Source organism: Pseudophryne corroboree, chromosome 4 (assembly GCF_028390025.1).
Source record: "Pseudophryne corroboree isolate aPseCor3 chromosome 4, aPseCor3.hap2, whole genome shotgun sequence".
Taxonomy (NCBI): domain Eukaryota; kingdom Metazoa; phylum Chordata; class Amphibia; order Anura; family Myobatrachidae; genus Pseudophryne; species Pseudophryne corroboree.
The window spans coordinates 761,234,066-761,251,844 of NC_086447.1; the positions used below are offsets into that span (position 1 = coordinate 761,234,066).

At 47.9% G+C, this 17,779-nt stretch overlaps 1 protein-coding gene across 2 annotated transcripts in view; it reads right to left on the minus strand.

Annotated features, from left to right (window-relative positions):
• PNPT1 (polyribonucleotide nucleotidyltransferase 1) overlaps positions 1-17,779 on the minus strand; it is a 311,784-nt gene that overhangs the window by 56,407 nt on the left and 237,598 nt on the right. The gene's annotated exons all lie outside the window — the stretch shown is intronic.

Sequence of the window (17,779 nt, forward strand, 5' to 3'; positions counted from 1 at the left end):
ACTTCAGGGACTGAAGCTAGTTCTTTTTTGGAAGAAAATTGACAGAGCCGAAATTTGAACCTTAATGGACCCCAATTTCAGGCCCATAGATACTCCTGTTTGCAGGAAATGTAGGAATCGACCCAGTTGAATTTCCTCCGTCGAGCCTTACTGGCCTCGCACCACGCAACATATTTTCGCCAAATGCGGTGATAATGTTTTGCGGTTACATCCTTCCTGGCTTTGATCAGGATAGGGATGACTTCATCCGGAATGCCTTTTTCCTTCAGGATCCGGCGTTCAACCGCCATGCCGTCAACGCAGCCGCGGTAAGTCTTGGAACAGACAAGGTCCTTGCTGGAGCAGGTCCCTTCTTAGAGGTAGAGGCTACGGATCCTCCGTGAGCATCTCTTGAAGTTCCGGTTACCAATTCCTTCTTGGCCAATCCGGAGCCACTAATATAGTGCTTACTCCTCTCCATCTTATCAATCTCAGTACCTTGGGTATGAGAGGCAGAGGAGGGAACCCATACACTGATTGGTACACCCACAGTGTTACCAGAGCATCTACAGCTATTGCCTGAGGGTCCCTTGACGTGGCGCAATACCTGTCGAGTTTTTCCCAACGGTTTATAATCATGTGGAAGACTTCTGGGTGAAGTCCTTACTCTCCCGGGTGGAGGTCGTGCTGAGGAAAACTGCTTCCCAGTTGTCCACTCCCGGAATGAAAACTGCTGACAGTGCTATCACATGGTTTTTCGCCCCGCGAAGAATCCTTGCAGCTTCTGCCATTGCCCTCCTGCTTCTTGTGGCACCCTGTCTGTTTACGTGGGTGACTGCCGTAATGTTGTCCGACTGGATCAACACCGGCTGACCTTGAAGCAGAGGTCTTGCTAAGCTTAGAGCATTGTAAATGGCCCTTAGCTTCAGGACATTTATGTGAAGTGATGTCTCCAGGCTTGACCATAAGCCCTGGATATTCCTTCCCTGTGTGACTGCTCCCCAGCCTCGCAGGCTGGCATCCGTGGCCACCAGGACCCAGTCCCGCATGCCGAATCTGCGGCCCTCTAGAAGATGAGCACTCTGCAACCACCACAGGAGGGATACCCTTGTCCCTGGTGACAGGGTTATCCGCTGAAGCATCTGAAGATGCGACCCGGACCATTTGTCCAGTAGGTTCCACTGGAAAGTCTTGCGTGGAATCTGCCGAATGGGATTGCTTCGTAGGAAGCCACCATTTTTACCCAGAACCCTTGTGCATTGATGCACTGAGACTTGGTTCGTCTTTCTGGACTGTGTCCAGGATCATCCCTAGGAACAGAAGACAAGTCGTCGGAACCAGCTGCGATTTTGGAATATTGAGAATCCAATCGTGCTGCCGCAACACTACCTGAGGTGGTGCTACACCGATCTCCAACTGTTCCCTGGATCTCACCCTTATCAGGGAATCGTCCAAGTAAAGGATAACTAAAATTCCCTTCCTTCGAAGGAATATCATCATTACGGTCATTACTTCAGTAAAGACCCGGGGTGCCGTGGACCATCCCTACGGCAGCGTCTGAACTGATAGTGACAGTTCTGTACCATAACCTGAGATACCCTTGGTGAGAAGGGTAAATTTTGACATGAAGGTAAGCATCCTTGATGTCCCGAGACATCATGTAGTCCCCTTCTTCCAGGTTTGCAATCACTGCTCTGAGTGACTCAATTTTGAATTTGAACCTCTGTATGTAAGTGTTCAAAGATTTTAGATTTTAAAATCGGTCTCACCGAGCCGTCTGGCTTCGGTACCACAATAGTGTGGAATAATACCCCGTTCCCTGTTGCAGGAGGGGTACCTTAATTATCACCTGCTGGGAATACAGCTTGTGAATGGCTTCCAAAACTGCCTCCCTGTCAGCGGGAGACGTCGGTAAAACAGACTTTTGGAAACGGCGAGGGGAATACGTCTCGAATTCCAATTTGTACCCCTGAAATATTACCTGAAGGATCCAGGGGTCTACTTGCGAGTGAGCCCACTGCGCACTGAAATTCATTGAGAACGGGCCCCCACCGTGCCTGAACTTGTAAAGCCCTAGCGTCATACTGAGAGCTTGGCAGAGGCGGAAAAGGGTTTCTGTTCCTGGGAACTGGCTGATCTCTGCAGCCATTTTCCTCTCCCTCTGTCACGAGCAGAAAAGAGGAACCCTTTTGTCCGCTTGCCAACCAGGACTGCGCCTGATAATACGGCGTCTTATTTTGAGAGGCTACCTTTTTTAAGGCAATACTTCCAAATGCCGTTTGGAATCCGCATCACCTGACGACTTTACTGGTATAATTGGACAACGCACTTATACTTGATGCCAGTCGGCAAATATTCCGCTGTGCATCATGCATATATAGAAATGCATCTTTTAATTGCTCTATAGGCAATAATATACTGTCCTTATCTAGGATATCAAATTTCCAGTCAGGGAATCCGACCACGCCAACCCAGCACTGCACATCCAGGCTGAGGCGATTGCTGGTCGCAGTATAACACCAGTATGTGTGTAAATACATTTTAGGATACCCTCCTGCTTTCTATCAGCAGGATCCCTAAGGGCGGCCATCTCCAGAGAGGGTGAGCCCTTGTTCTTACAAGCGTGTGAGCGCCTTATCCCCCTTAGGGGGTGTTTCCCAACGCACCCTAACCTCTGGCGGGAAAAGGTATACTGCCAATAACTTTTTTGAAATTATCAATTGTTATCGGGGGGAAACCCACGCATCATCACACACCTCATTTTATTTCTCAGATTCAGGAAAACTACAGGAAGTTTTTCCTCACCAAACATAATACCCCTTCTTTTGGTGGTATTTATATTATCAGAAGAGTGTAAACTTTTTCCATTGCCTCAATCATGCAATGTGTGGCCCTATTGGAAATCACGGTTGTCTCTTCACCGTCGACACAGGAGTCAGTATCCGTGTCGGGGTCTGTATCTGAGGTAACGGGCGCTTTAGAGCCCCTGTATGAGACGTCTGGACATGCACAAGCTGAGTAGCCGGCTGTCTCATGTCAACCACTGTCTTTTATACAAAGCTGACACTGTCACGCAATTTCAACAGTACATCCACTCAGGTGTCGACCCCCCAGGGGGTGACAACACTATTACAGACACTCTACTCCGTCTCCTCATCATTTTTCTCCTCATACATGTCGACACAAACGTACCGACACACAGCACACACACAGGGAATGCTCTGATAGAGGACAGGACCCCACTAGCCCTTTGGGGAGACAGAGGGAGAGTTTGCCAGCACACACCAGAGCGCTATATATATACAGGGATAACCTTATATAAGTGTTTTTCCCTTTATAGCTGCTGTATTGTTTATACTGCGCCTAATTTGTGCCCCCCTCTCTTTTTTAACCCCTTTCTGTAGTGTAGTGACTGCAGGGGAGAGCCAGGGAGCTTCCCTCCAACTGAGCTGTGAGGGAAAATGGCGCCAGTGTGCTGAGGAGATAGGCTCCGCCCCTTTCTCGGCGTCCTTATCATCCGTTTTCTTGTATGTTTTGGCAGGGGTTAAATGCATCCATATAGCCCAGGAGTTATATGTGATGCATTTAATTTAGCCATAAAAGGTTTTCTATCGATTTATTGCGTCTCAGGGCGCTGCCCCCCCAGCGCCCTGCACCCTCAGTGACCGGAGTGTGAAGTGTGCTGAGAGCAATGGCGCACAGCTGCGGTGCTGTGCGCCTACATTTATCTGAAGACAGGAAAGTCTTCTGCCGCCGATTTTTCCGGACCTCTTCGCTCTTCTGGCTCTGTAAGGGGGCCGGCGGCGCGGCTCCGGTGACCCATCCAGGCTGAACCTGTGATCGTCCCTCTGGAGCTAATGTCCAGTAGCCTAAGAAGCCCAATCCACTCTGCACGCAGGTGAGTTCGCTTCTTCTCCCCTTAGTCCCTCGATGCAGTGAGCCTGTTACCAGCAGGTCTCACTGAAAATAATAAACCTAAACTAAAACTTTCACAAAGAGCTCAGGAGAGCCCCTAGTGTGCACCCTTCTCGTCGGGCACAGAAAATCTAACTGAGGCTTGGAGGAGGGTCATAGGGGGAGGAGCCAGTGCACACCAGGTGATCCTAAAGCTCTCTTTAGATGTGCCCTGTCTCCTGCGGAGCCGCTATTCCCCATGGTCCTTACGGAGTTCCCAGCATCCACTAGGACGTCAGAGAAACAATACTTTACATTTTCTCAAGGCTATCAGCCTCCCATCCGCAGCCCTTGGATGGGGGGGACAGCCTCGGGCTTCACCCCTGGCCCTTGGGTGGCTGGGGGGGGTACCCCTTGATTGAAGGGGTCCCCACTCCCCCAGGGTACCCCGGCCAGGGGTGACTAGTTGGATATTTAATGCCACGGCCGCAGGGCGCTGTATAAAAGTGACCCCCGGCTGTGGCATTATCTGTCCAGCTAGTGGAGCCCGATGCTGGTGTATAAAATACGGGGGACCCCTACTCTTTTTGTCCCCCGTATTTTTTGCACCAGCACCAGGCGCAGAGCCCGGTGCTGGTTTTAAAAATACGGGGGATCCCCTGTCAATTTCCCCCCCGGATTTTTAGAACCAGGACCAGCTCGAAGCGCCCGAGGCTGGTTATGCTTTGGAGGGGGGACCCCACGCCATTTTTTTTCGGGTTTTTCACGTTTTTTAAAATCGCGGCAAAATCCGGCAAATCGGCCGTTTTTCGCCCGCGGGACTGTCGAATCCGTTTTCCATTGAATATGGTGAATTTCGGCAACCACTTGCCGAAACTGGACGGTCGAATTGTGTCGAATTAAAAAACGGCGATAATTTGCCGCGATTCGCCGCTAATTGCATATACCCCTATATATAGTTACATGGTTACAATTTACACAGAAAGCAGTTATTACAAACTAATTCAAATACAGACACGGCCAGTAATACATCACAATCTCCCTCAATGCACTTTATAATCGCTCCAGTTCCTCCATCTTTAGCTGTGCCTCAACTCCAGCTAACAGCAGCAAAATATTACCAACACTCCATCTCGCTCAGCATCTGGGACAAAAAGGGCAGCCGGCTCTGTGTGTGATCACCTATACACTGAGTCTCTTGGGGGCGTGCACAGATCTCTTGTTATTAGTCTAGGGGAGGGAACTTTCTCATTCATGATGAGTAACTGGTCAGTGTTTGGGCTTTTGTTCAAGGTTGCTGGTCGACTGGTTTCCTGTCCATCACATGCTTTAAATGGAATGTCCATTGTTCTCTTCAGAATTGTGGCTTTATATTCCTACATTCAATCATAACTACTCATTGCAATGTCCTAAATCTAACCACAGGCACCAAAATAACACACTCATTAATATGATTACTTTGACACCAAGCACGACATGTCCATCTTGCTCCGCTCCAATAATGCACATACATGACGTTACTCCATTATATAATTTAAAACCTTATGATGTCTGGCGCTTAGTATGTTCAATTTATGTGCTGTATAAAATATGTGTTGAATATATCTTTGAGGCATGTCTGTGTAAATGCGTATGTTACCATATATTGCGGTGCGCGCTGCACGTATTTGCAAGCTTAGTGACTCATAATGTGTGGAGTCTGTATGTTCTCTCTATGTAATATTTTTGACTTCGACAGAAGCCCTTCTTGGCCAGTCTGGAGCAATGAGGATCGCTTGACCCCTTGCTCTCCTTATGAGCTTTAGAACTCTTGGAAGTGGAGGAAACACGTACACCGACTGGAACACCCACGGAGTCACTAGGGCGTCCACCACCACTGCTTGTGGGTCCCTCAACATGGAACAATACCGCCGAAGCTTCTTGTTGAGACAAAAGGCCATCATGTCGATCTTGGGTACGCCCCAAAGATCTGTTACCTCCTTGAACACCTCCGGATGGAGACCCCACTCCCCTGGAAGGAGATCGTGTCTGCTGAGGAAGTCCGCATCCCAGTTGTCTACTCCTGGAATGAAGATTGCTGACAGTGCCAACGTGTTTTTCTGCCCAGAGGATTATTATTGTTACCTCGGACACTGCAGCTCTGCTCTTTGTTCCACCCTGTCGGTTGATGTAAGCTACTTTTGTCACATTGTCCGACTGCACTTGAATGGCCCGATTTCTCAGAAGGTGGGCCGCTTGAAGAAGACCGTTGTAGACGGCAGGCCGGCTTCCAGACTTTATCACCTTCCTTGGAAGGTTTCCCCTTGAGTGACTGCGCCCCAGCCCCGGAGACTTGCATCCGTGGTTAGAAGGACCCAGTCCTGAATCCCGAACCTGTGGCCCTCCAGAAGGTAAGGCAGTTGCAGCCACCAGAGGAGTGAAATCCTGGCCTTTAGCGACAGACGTATTCTCTGGTGCATGTGTAGATGGGATCCCGACCACTTGTCCAGGAGATCCAGTTGGAAGGACCGAGCGTGAAACCTCCCGTACTGCAGAGCCTCGTAAGAGGCCACCATCTTCCCCAGAAGGCGAATGCACTGATGAACAGACACCCGGGCTGGCTTCAGGAAATCCCGGACGATCATTTCAATCACCAACGCCTTTTCCTCTGGGAGAAACACCCTCTGCACCTCCGTGTCAAGGATCATTCCCAGAAAAGACAACCTCCTGGTTGGTTCCAAATGTAATTTTGGAAGATTCAGGATCCAACCATGTTCCTTGAGAAGTTGGGTCGTGAGTGCAATGGACCGTAACAGCTTCTCCTTGGACAATCCCTTTATCAGCAGATTGTCCAGATACGAAATTATGTTCGCCCCCTGTCTGCGGAGGAGAATCATCATTTCCGCCACCACCTTGGTGAATACCCTTGGTGCTATGGAGAGGCCGAATGGAAGGGCCTGGAACTAAAAGTGACAGTCCAACAGTGTGAATCGAAGATAAGCTTGATGCGGCAGCCAAATAAAAATGTGGAGGTATGCATCTTTGATATCCAGGGATACTAGAATTCACCCTCCTCCAGACCTGATATCACTGCCCTTAGAGACTCCATTTTGAACTTGAACTACCTCAGAAAGGGGTTTAGTGATTTTAAGTTCAGAATGGACCTGACCGAACCATCCGGTTTCAGTACCACGAAAAGGTTCGAATAGTAACCTTTATTTTGCATGAGGTGGTACTGGCACAATGACCTGTGCCTCCACCAACCTCTGGATGGCTTCTTGCAGGACAGTCCTGTCTGCCAGCAGAGCTGGCAAGCCTGATCTGAAAAATAGGTGAGGAGGGAGATTATGAAATTCCAGCCTGTACCCCTGGGACACAATATCTTGCACTCAGGGGTCCAGGCCGTAGGACACCCAGACATGATTGAAATGTCTGAGCCTCGCTCCCACCGGCCCCACCTCCAAGGCGTGCAATCCACTGTCATGCGGAGGACTTTGCTGTACCTGTAGCAGGTCTCTGGTTCCTGGGAACCTGCAGCCGCAGGTTTCTTGAACTTGGGCCGACCTCCCCGAAAGAAGGTGTTGGCCGGCTTGGCCTTTCTGGGCTTGGAAGACCGAAAGGGCTGTGATGTAACTGAAGAAAAGGGTTTCTTCGGAGCAGGTGTAGCTGAGGGAACAAAGGGTGACTTACCAGCTGTAGCCGTGGAGATACACGCATCTAATGCTTCCCCAAAGAGAGCCTGACCTTTGTAGGGTAGGGTCTCCACACTTCTCCTGGATTCTGCGTCGGCAGACCACTGGCACAACCACAGTCCTCGACGAGCTGATACTGACATGTAGGAAATTCCCGCAGCCATGGAACCCAGGTCTTTCATGGATTCCACCAGAAATCCTGCCGAATCCTGAATTTTACGTAAAAACAATTCAACATCACATTTTTCCATAGTATCCAAGTCCTCAAGTAACGTGCCTGACCACTTTACTATAGCTTTGGCAATACAAGCACTGGCAATAGTGGGACATAGTATTGCCCCAGAAGCAGTGTATATGGATTTGAGCGTATTTTCAATTTTACGATCAGCCGGCTCTTTCAAGGCGGTAGATCCTGGAACCGGTAAAACTACCTTTTTTGAGAGTCTGGATACTTACACGTCAATAATAGGCGGGTTTTCCCATTTTTTCCTATCCTCTACCGGGAAGGGAAACGCTACCAGAACCCTTTTGGGTATCTGGAATTTTTTATCCGGGTTTTCCCAAGCCTTTTCAAATATAGCATTTAATTGCTTTGACGCAGGGAAGGTTAGCGAGACTTTCATATTTTCAGTAAAGTAAGCCTCCTCAACCTGCTTGGGTGTTGTATCAGCGGGTGTAGTACGGCTGACCGGCGGTCAGCTTACAGACGCCGGGATCCCGGCGGGAAGGGGCGAGTGAGTGCAGCATGCCCCTTGCGGGCTCGCTGCGCTCGCCGCGCTGCGGGCTTGGTGGCCACGGGTTCTATTCCCACTCTATGGGTGTCGCGGACACCCACGAGTGGGAATAGTCCCTGTTGGTCGGCATGCCGACCATCGGGATAGTGAGCGGTCGGGATGGTGGAGGAGGTCATGTGACTGTCGGTCTCCCGACTGCCGGTCACATGAATACCACCCGTATCAGCAATATTCAACACATCCCTAATAGCGTCTATCATCAACTGCACCCCCTTAGCAAGAGATGCTGTCCCCTGCAACACATCACCGTCACCAGTATCAGAATCGATATCATCCTGCATGATCTGTGCAAGAGCACGTTTATGTGAATATACAGCGGGGAGCCCTGATGTACCAGAACTGGGCCAGACCGCCATAGAGTTCTGTAAAGCCTGAGTTGCAGATTCATTCTGTGCAACCCTAGTAGAAATCTGAGAAATCATAGATTTGATAGAGGATAACCACTCAGGCTCCCTTGCTGGAATCTGTTCTAAACCAGTGTAATCCTGATTACATGGAATGAGATCATCCTGAGAGGACATATCCTCTGCAGCATATGACACAGAGTCTCTGGACATTGCTTAATGGAGACCACAGACACTCCACACACACAGGGGAGGACAGAGTTTCACCCACAAGAATGGCAAAAGAGACACAGAGATTGGAGCCAACCCACACACAGGCTTTTAATATAACGGGAGACCCCCTATCAGTGCTGACTGTGCACCTTAATAGTTTACACAGTCGTTTTGCCCCCCCCCTTCCCCCCTTCTACAACACCCTGGTACCGTGAGAGATAGCTGGAGTCGCTGTGGAGGGACTTGCTCTTCACTGACAGCGTTATGCAGGCAGGAAAATGGAGCTGAACGCTGCTGGGTCCGCTCTGAGGAGAAGCTCCCAAAAATGGCAGCTGCATGTCTCAATTCAATACACAGAACACAACACACTGTAGCAATTGAACTGGCAACATACAGGAGCCAGAGGACAGTTACGTGTCCTAAAATATTATTGAAGCAACTACCAGCAAAAGAGTCTATGTTAAAGTTGTGATTCTCATTAATAAAAGTTATAATTTTATGACTGTGGCATAAATGACAGCCAGGATATATGACATCATGACACACACTTTTTGAGATACCCGCAATATCTATACATAATTTTATTTTAGGACTATCACTGATCTAAAATTATAACAGGTCTCCCTATATAGTGGTTGCTTTATAAACTAAAGGTTTTTTGATGAATGTAATAAATTTAACACAAACAAAAATAAATTTCCCTATACCTGAAGCCTAACAATTTAAGAATAATTATGTGACACAAGGATTAAAAGTACTATACCTCTCAGTTATTATTCTATACATATTGGTAGCCAAAAAATAGGGATTATTCCTTAAAGCTACCACAACCAATATATATGTGGGTCACTTTATATTAAAGTTTGGACTGTTATACCCCACCATTAACCTCACTGTTACTGTTAACCAATCAAATAAGGTTTATTCCTTTAATGGCATAACAGTGATTTACATTGACTAATGGGAAATCATTATGTAAATGAGAAATACACTATAATTAATTGAGGATACACATAATAATCCTCAGTGTTAATATACTACAGACGCACAGGAAATGAGTTGCGTCTACAGGTGGATTGCTTTCTAAGAAAAATTGGGGCTGCTATACCCCTAATATAAGCAATTTCTAGCCATATTCCTGACAGATTAAAACAGAACCGATGTGTATTAATATACACGTAGGCCGTTTCCCATAAAAGTGGGGAATATTATAACCTCCGAAGCAACTTAACCCACACATATAATAGATCCTCTGAAGGTATAGACAGTAAGTGTGTAGGACTCCTGATGCTTGGAGATCTGTATTTCAGTAGAGAATTACATCTACAGCAATAGGGAAATTAAGACTAAAGCAACCACATATACTCAAAGATATTTTTATCTGAAACTGGGTGATATATGTGCATTCATTTGAATCTATAGTCCACATATTTCTACTGCACAAGGGGGAGTACCCGTCAGATGGTAATCTTCATGGAGTGAAGAAGATACACACATGAAGAGTAAACGTTTAGACCAGTGATGTAATATAGCGGGTTCCAACATCATAAATTGTGACAGCCTTTTTGATATTGGATAAAGACTATTGATATATAAGTCATCTCAGCAACTCCTAAGAATTAGACGTGAAACACGTGGACACGTTTTTAACTCTTTATTCACATTTTTCCAGTCTTTTCACATATTTGTTAGTACTGTCATTTTAACTCTTATGTTTCACTGCTGTTCAGGACGATATCCAACTCTATTTTAATGCATATCAAATAAAGGTTATATTTTAGAATAAATTCATATCTCCTCAGTGCGTCAACAATACAGATTTCCTTCTGTTTCTTTCCTCTTACATTCTAGTTTCAATACCCTGTAGTTGACAGCACCCCCTGAGTACATTTAATAATATATGATATAGGAAAGGGGTTCGCCAAGTGAATGTATGGTGATGAATCACATACACTCACAAGAAATACAATAAACAAATACATAGTGAGTGTGCAGATACCCAATCTGTGTCTAAACCAGTGTAATCCTGATTACATGGAATGAGATCATCCTGAGAGGACATATCCTCTGCAGCATATGACACAGAGTCTCTGGACATTGCTTAATGGAGACCACAGACACTCCACACACACAGGGGAGGACAGAGTTTCATCCACAAGAATGGCAAAAGAGACACAGAGATTGGAGCCAACCCACACACAGGCTTTTAATATAACGGGAGACCCCCTATCAGTGCTGACTGTGCACCTTAATAGTTTACACAGTCGTTTTGCAGCCCCCCCCCCCCCTTCTACAACACCCTGGCACCGTGAGAGATAGCTGGAGTCGCTGTGGAGGGACTTGCTCTTCACTGACAGCTTTATGCAGGCAGGAAAATGGAGCTGAACGCTGCTGGGTCCGCTCTGAGGAGAAGCTCCCAAAAATGGCACTGTCTTCCCGCTCTTCCAAGGATTATACTGGCCTGAGGATTTATGCTGGCTGAGATCTCGGGACCCCGACAGGCTGCGTGACCAGTGTAGGGTGTAGGCGCTGACTCAGGGCGCCCCTCACAGCGCCGAACCATGTACCGCTGAGCCTCCGAAGCGCAGTTAATACTGCGCTCCTACCCTGATGCCGCCATCTTCACACCGCCCCCCCGCTTGCTAGGAGGGTCGCCACTGATCTTCAGCTCTGTAAGGGGGTGGTGGCATGCTGCTGGGGTGAGCGATCCCCTGTGGCAGGGAACGATCTATTCCCTCAGGATCTCAGTGTCCTGCAGCGGAGATAGTGGCTCAGACCCCGCAGGGCGTACACTACTCCCCCCCTTAGTCCCACGAAGCAGAGAGGCTGTTGCCAGCAGCCTTCTTGTAAAATAATAAACTCTAAAAAAAACTTTACTAGAGAAACTCTGTAGAGCTCCCCTAGCTGTGACCGGTTCCTCTGGGCACATTTTCTAAACGGAGTCTGGTAGGAGGGGCATAGAGGGAGGAGCCAGCCCACACTCTCAAACTCTTAAAGTGCCAATGGCTCCTGGTGGACCAGTCTATACCCCATGGTACTAATGTGGACCCCAGCATCCTCTAGGACATAAAAGAAACAACATTAATGTATCACTAGAACCGCAGTAACTTATTGGGGGGCCCAGTGATACTCAACAGAACATATTATTTATAGCTGGGACTGCTTTAAATATATAATTTGAATACACAAATGTATCTGCTGTGCATGCAGGAGCTGTCTTTATATGTATGACTACATGTGACCTGAAATCTGTTGTCAGGCAGTTTAATTCAGTATCCGGTCTCTAGGTCGACAGTAAGTAGGTTGACATGGTTTCTAGGTAGATAGGATCTCTAGGTCGACATGAATTTTATTTTTAATTCAAATTTTTTGGACTTTTTCATACTTTACGATCCAAGTGGACTACAATTGGGAACGGTAACCTAAGCCGTGCGCAGCGGTAGCGGAGCAAGGCACCTTGCCCGAAGCATGTTGAGTGAAGCGAGCCATGCGAGGGGACACGGTGCACTATTTGGGGGATCTATTTGGGGATCCCGGTCACTGTACGGAGAAAACGACACCAAAAAAAAATGCAAAAAACGCACGATGACCTTCTGTCATGTCGACCTAGGAACCATGTCGGCCTACTTACTGTCGACCTAAGTGTGGTCGACCTTGCATACCACACCCGTTTAATACTAGTATTTTATATAGTATGTTATTGTGTGGGGGTTTATATTATTATTTATTTATTACCAGTTTTTTATATAGCACACACATATTCTGTAGCGCTTTACAGAGAATATTTTAGCCATTCACATCAGTCTCTGCCCCAGTGGAGCTTACAGTCCATATTCCGTACCACATGTACGCTATACACACATTCATGCTAGGGTTAATTTTGTTGGGAGCCAATTACCCTACCAGTATATTTTTTGAATTGTGGGAGGAAAATAAGAATTTACTTACCGATAATTCTATTTCTCGTAGTCCGTAGTGGATGCTGGGGACTCCGTAAGGACCATGGGGAATAGCGGCTCCGCAGGAGACTGGGCACATCTAAAGAAAGCTTTAGGACTATCTGGTGTGCACTGGCTCCTCCCCCTATGACCCTCCTCCAAGCCTCAGTTAGGATACTGTGCCCGGACGAGCGTACACAATAAGGAAGGATTTTGAATCCCGGGTAAGACTCATACCAGCCACACCAATCACACCGTACAACTTGTGATCTGAACCCAGTTAACAGCATGATAACAGAGGAGCCTCTAGAAAAGATGGCTCACTACAGCAATAACCCGATTTTTTTTTGGTAACAATAACTATGTACCAGTATTGCAGACAATCCGCACTTGGGATGGGCGCCCAGCATCCACTACGGACTACGAGAAATAGAATTATCGGTAAGTAAATTCTTATTTTCTCTAACGTCCTAAGTGGATGCTGGGGACTCCGTAAGGACCATGGGGATTATACCAAAGCTCCCAAACCGGCGGGAGAGTGCGGATGACTCTGCAGCACCAAATGAGAGAACTCCAGGTCCTCCTCAGCCAGGGTATCAATTTTGTAGAATTTTACAAACTTATTTGCTCCTGACCAAGTAGCTGCTCGGCAAAGTTGTAAAGCCGAGACCCCTCGGGCAGCCGCCCAAGATGAGCCCACCTTCCTTGTGGAATGGGCTTTTACAGATTTTGGCTGTGGCAGGCCTGCCACAGAATGTGCAAGCTGAATTGTACTACAAATCCAACGAGCAATAGTCTGCTTAGAAGCAGGAGCACCCAGCTTGTTGGGTGCATACAGGATAAACAGCGAGTCAGATTTTCTGACTCCAGCCGTCCTGGAAACATATATTTTCAGGGCCCTGACAACGTCTAGCAACTTGGAGTCCTCCAAGTCCCTAGTAGCCGCAGGCACCACAATAGGTTGGTTCAGGTGAAACGCTGAAACCACCTTAGGGAGAAACTGAGGACGAGTCCTCAATTCCGCCCTGTCCGAATGGAAAATCAGATAAGGGCTTTTACAGGATAAAGCCGCCAATTCTGACACGCGCCTGGCCCAGGCCAGGGCCAACAGCATGACCACTTTCCATGTGAGATATTTTAACTCCACAGATTTAAGTGGTTCAAACCAATGTGACTTTTGGAACCCAAAAACTACATTGAGATCCCAAAGTGCCACTGGAGGCACAAAAGGAGGCTGTATATGCAGTACCCCTTTTACAAACGTCTGAACTTCAGGGACTGAAGCTAGTTCTTTTTGGAAGAAAATTGACAGGGCCGAATTTGAACCTTAATGGACCCCAATTTCAGGCCCATAGACACTCCTGTTTGCAGGAAATGTAGGAATCGACCTAGTTGAATTTCCTCCGTCGAGCCTTACTGGCCTCGCACCACGCAACATATTTTCGCCAAATGCGGTGATAATGTTTTGCGGTTACATCCTTCCTGGCTTTGATCAGGATAGGGATGACTTCATCCGGAATGCCTTTTTTCCTTCAGGATCCGGCGTTCAACCGCCATGCCGTCAAACGCAGCCGCGGTAAGTCTTGGAACAGACAGGGTCCTTGCTGGAGCAGGTCCCTTCTTAGAGGTAGAGGCCACGGATCCTCCGTGAGCATCTCTTGAAGTTCCGGTTACCAAGTCCTTCTTGGCCAATCCGGAGCCACTAATATAGTGCTTACTCCTCTCCATCTTATCAATCTCAGTACCTTGGGTATGAGAGGCAGAGGAGGGAACACATACACTGACTGGTACACCCACGGTGTTACCAGAGCGTCTACAGCTATTGCCTGAGGGTCCCTTGACCTGGCGCAATACCTGTCGAGTTTTTCCCAACGGATTATAATCATGTGGAAGACTTCTGGGTGAAGTCCCCACTCTCCCGGGTGGAGGTCGTGCTGAGGAAGTCTGCTTCCCAGTTGTCCACTCCCGGAATGAATACTGCTGACAGGGCTATCACATGATTTTCCGCCCAGCGAAGAATCCTTGCAGCTTCTGCCATTGCCCTCCTGCTTCTTGTGCCACCCTGTCTGTTTACGTGGGTGACTGCCGTGATGTTGTCCGACTGGATCAACACCGGCTGACCTTGAAGCAGAGGTCTTGCTAAGCTTAGAGCATTGTAAATGGCCCTTAGCTTCAGGATATTTATGTGAAGTGATGTCTCCAGGCTTGACCATAAGCCCTGGATATTCCTTCCCTGTGTGACTGCTCCCCAGCCTTGCAGGCTGGCATCCGTGGTCACCAGGACCCAGTCCTGAATGCCGAAACTGCGGCCCTCTAGAAGATGAGCACTCTGCAACCACCACAGGCGGGACACCCTTGTCCTTGGTGACAGGGTTATCCGCTGATGCATCTGAAGATGCGACCCGGACCATTTGTCCAGCAGGTCCCACTGGAAAGTTCTTGCGTGGAATCTGCCGAATGGGATTGCTTCGTAGGAAGCCACCATTTTACCCAAAACCCTTGTGCATTGATGCACTGATACTTGGCTCGGTTTTAGGAGGTTCCTGACTAGCTCGGATAACTCCCTGGCTTTCTCCTCCGGGAGAAACACCTTTTTCTGGACTGTGTCCAGGATCATCCCTAGGAACAGAAGACAAGTCGTCGGAACCAGCTGCGATTTTGGAATATTGAGAATCCAATCGTGCTGCCGCAACACTACCTGAGATAGTGCTACACCGACCTCCAACTGTTCCCTGGATCTTACCCTTATCAGGGAATCGTCCAAGTAAGGGATAACTAAAATTCCCTTCCTTCGAAGGAATATCATCATTTCGGCCATTACCTTGGTAAAGACCCGGGGTGCCGTGGACCATCCATACGGCAGCGTCTGAACTGATAGTGACAGTTCTGTACCATAAACCTGAGGTACCCTTGGTGAGAAGGGTAAATTTTGACTTGAAGGTAAGCATCCTTGATGTCCCGAGACATCATGTAGTCCCCTTCTTCCAGGTTCGCAATCACTGCTCTGAGTGACTCAATCTTGAATTTGAACCTCTGTATGTAAGTGTTCAAAGATTTTAGATTTAGAATCGGTCTCACAGAGCCGTCCGGCTTCGGTACCACAACAGTGTGGAATAATACCCCGTTCCCTGTTGCAGGAGGGGTACCTTGATTATCACCTGCTGGGAATACAGCTTGTGAATGGCTTCCAAAACTGTCTCCCTGTCAGAAGGAGACATCGGTAAAGCCGACTTTAGGAAACGGCGAGGGGGAGACGTCTCGAATTCTAATTTGTACCCCTGAGATATCACCTGAAGGATCCAGGGGTCTACTTGCGAGTGAGCCCACTGCGCGCTGAAATTCATTGAGACGGGCCCCCCACCATGCCTGATTCTGCTTGTAAAGCCCCAGCGTCATACTGAGGGCTTGGCAAAGGCGGGAGAGGGTTTCTGTTCCTGGGAACTGGCTGATTTCTGCAGCCTTTTTCCTCTCCCTCTGTCACGGGGCAGAAATGAGGAACCTTTTGCCCGCTTGTCCACGAAAAGACTGCGCCTGATAATACGGCGTCTTCTCATGTTGAGAGGCGACCTGGGGTACAAACGTGGATTTCCCAGCTGTTGCCGTGGCCACCAGGTCTGAAAGACCGACCCCACATAACTCCTCCCCTTAATAAGGCAATACTTCCAAATGCCGTTTGGAATACGCATCACCTGACCACTGACGTGTCCATAACCCTCTACTGGTAGAAATGGACAACGCACTTAGACTTGATGCCAGTCGGCAAATATTCCGCTGTGCATCACGCATATATAGAAATGCATCTTTTAAATGCTCTATAGGCAAAAATATACTGTCCCTATCTAGGGTATCAATATTTTCAGTCAGGGAATCCGACCACGCCAACCCAGCACTGCACATCCAGGCTGAGGCGATTGCTGGTCGCAGTATAACACCAGTATGTGTGTAAATACATTTTAGGATACCCTCCTGCTTTCTATCAGCAGGATCCTTAAGGGCGGCCATCTCAGGAGAGGGTAGAGCCCTTACAAGCGTGTGAGCGCTTTATCCACCCTAGGGGGTGTTTCCCAACGCACCCTAACCTCTGGCGGGAAAGGATATAATGCCAATAACATTTTAGAAATTATCAGTTGTTATCGGGGAAAAACCACGCATCATCACACACCTCATTTAATTTCTCAGATTCAGGAAAACTACAGGTAGTTTTTCCTCACCGAACATAATACCCCTTTTTGGTGGTACTTGTATTATCAGAAATGTGTAAAACATTTTTCATTGCCTCAATCATGTAACGTGTGGCCCTACTGGAAGTCACATTTGTCTCTTCACCGTCGACACTGGAGTCAGTATCCGTGTCGGCGTCTATATCTGCCATCTGAGGTAACGGGCGCTTTAGAGCCCCTGACGGCCTATGAGACGTCTGGACAGGCACAAGCTGAGTAGCCGGCTGTCTCATGTCAACCACTGTCTTTTATACAGAGCTGACACTGTCACGTAATTCCTTCCAACAGTTCATCCACTCAGGTGTCGACCCCCTAGGGGGTGACATCACTATTACAGGCAATCTGCTCCGTCTCCACATCATTTTTCTCCTCATACATGTCGACACAACGTACCGACATACAGCACACACACAGGGAATGCTCTGATAGAGGACAGGACCCCACTAGCCCTTTGGGGAGACAGAGGGAGAGTTTGCCAGCACACACCAGAGCGCTATATATATATATATATATATATATATACAGGGATAACCTTATATAAGTGTTTTTCCCCTTATAGCTGCTGTATCTTTAATACTGCGCGTAATTAGTGCCCCCCCCTCTCTTTTTTAACCCTTTCTGTAGTGTAGTGACTGCAGGGGAGAGCCAGGGAGCTTCCCTCCAACGGAGCTGTGAGGGAAAATGGCGCCAGTGTGCTGAGGAGATAGGCTCCGCCCCCTTATCGGC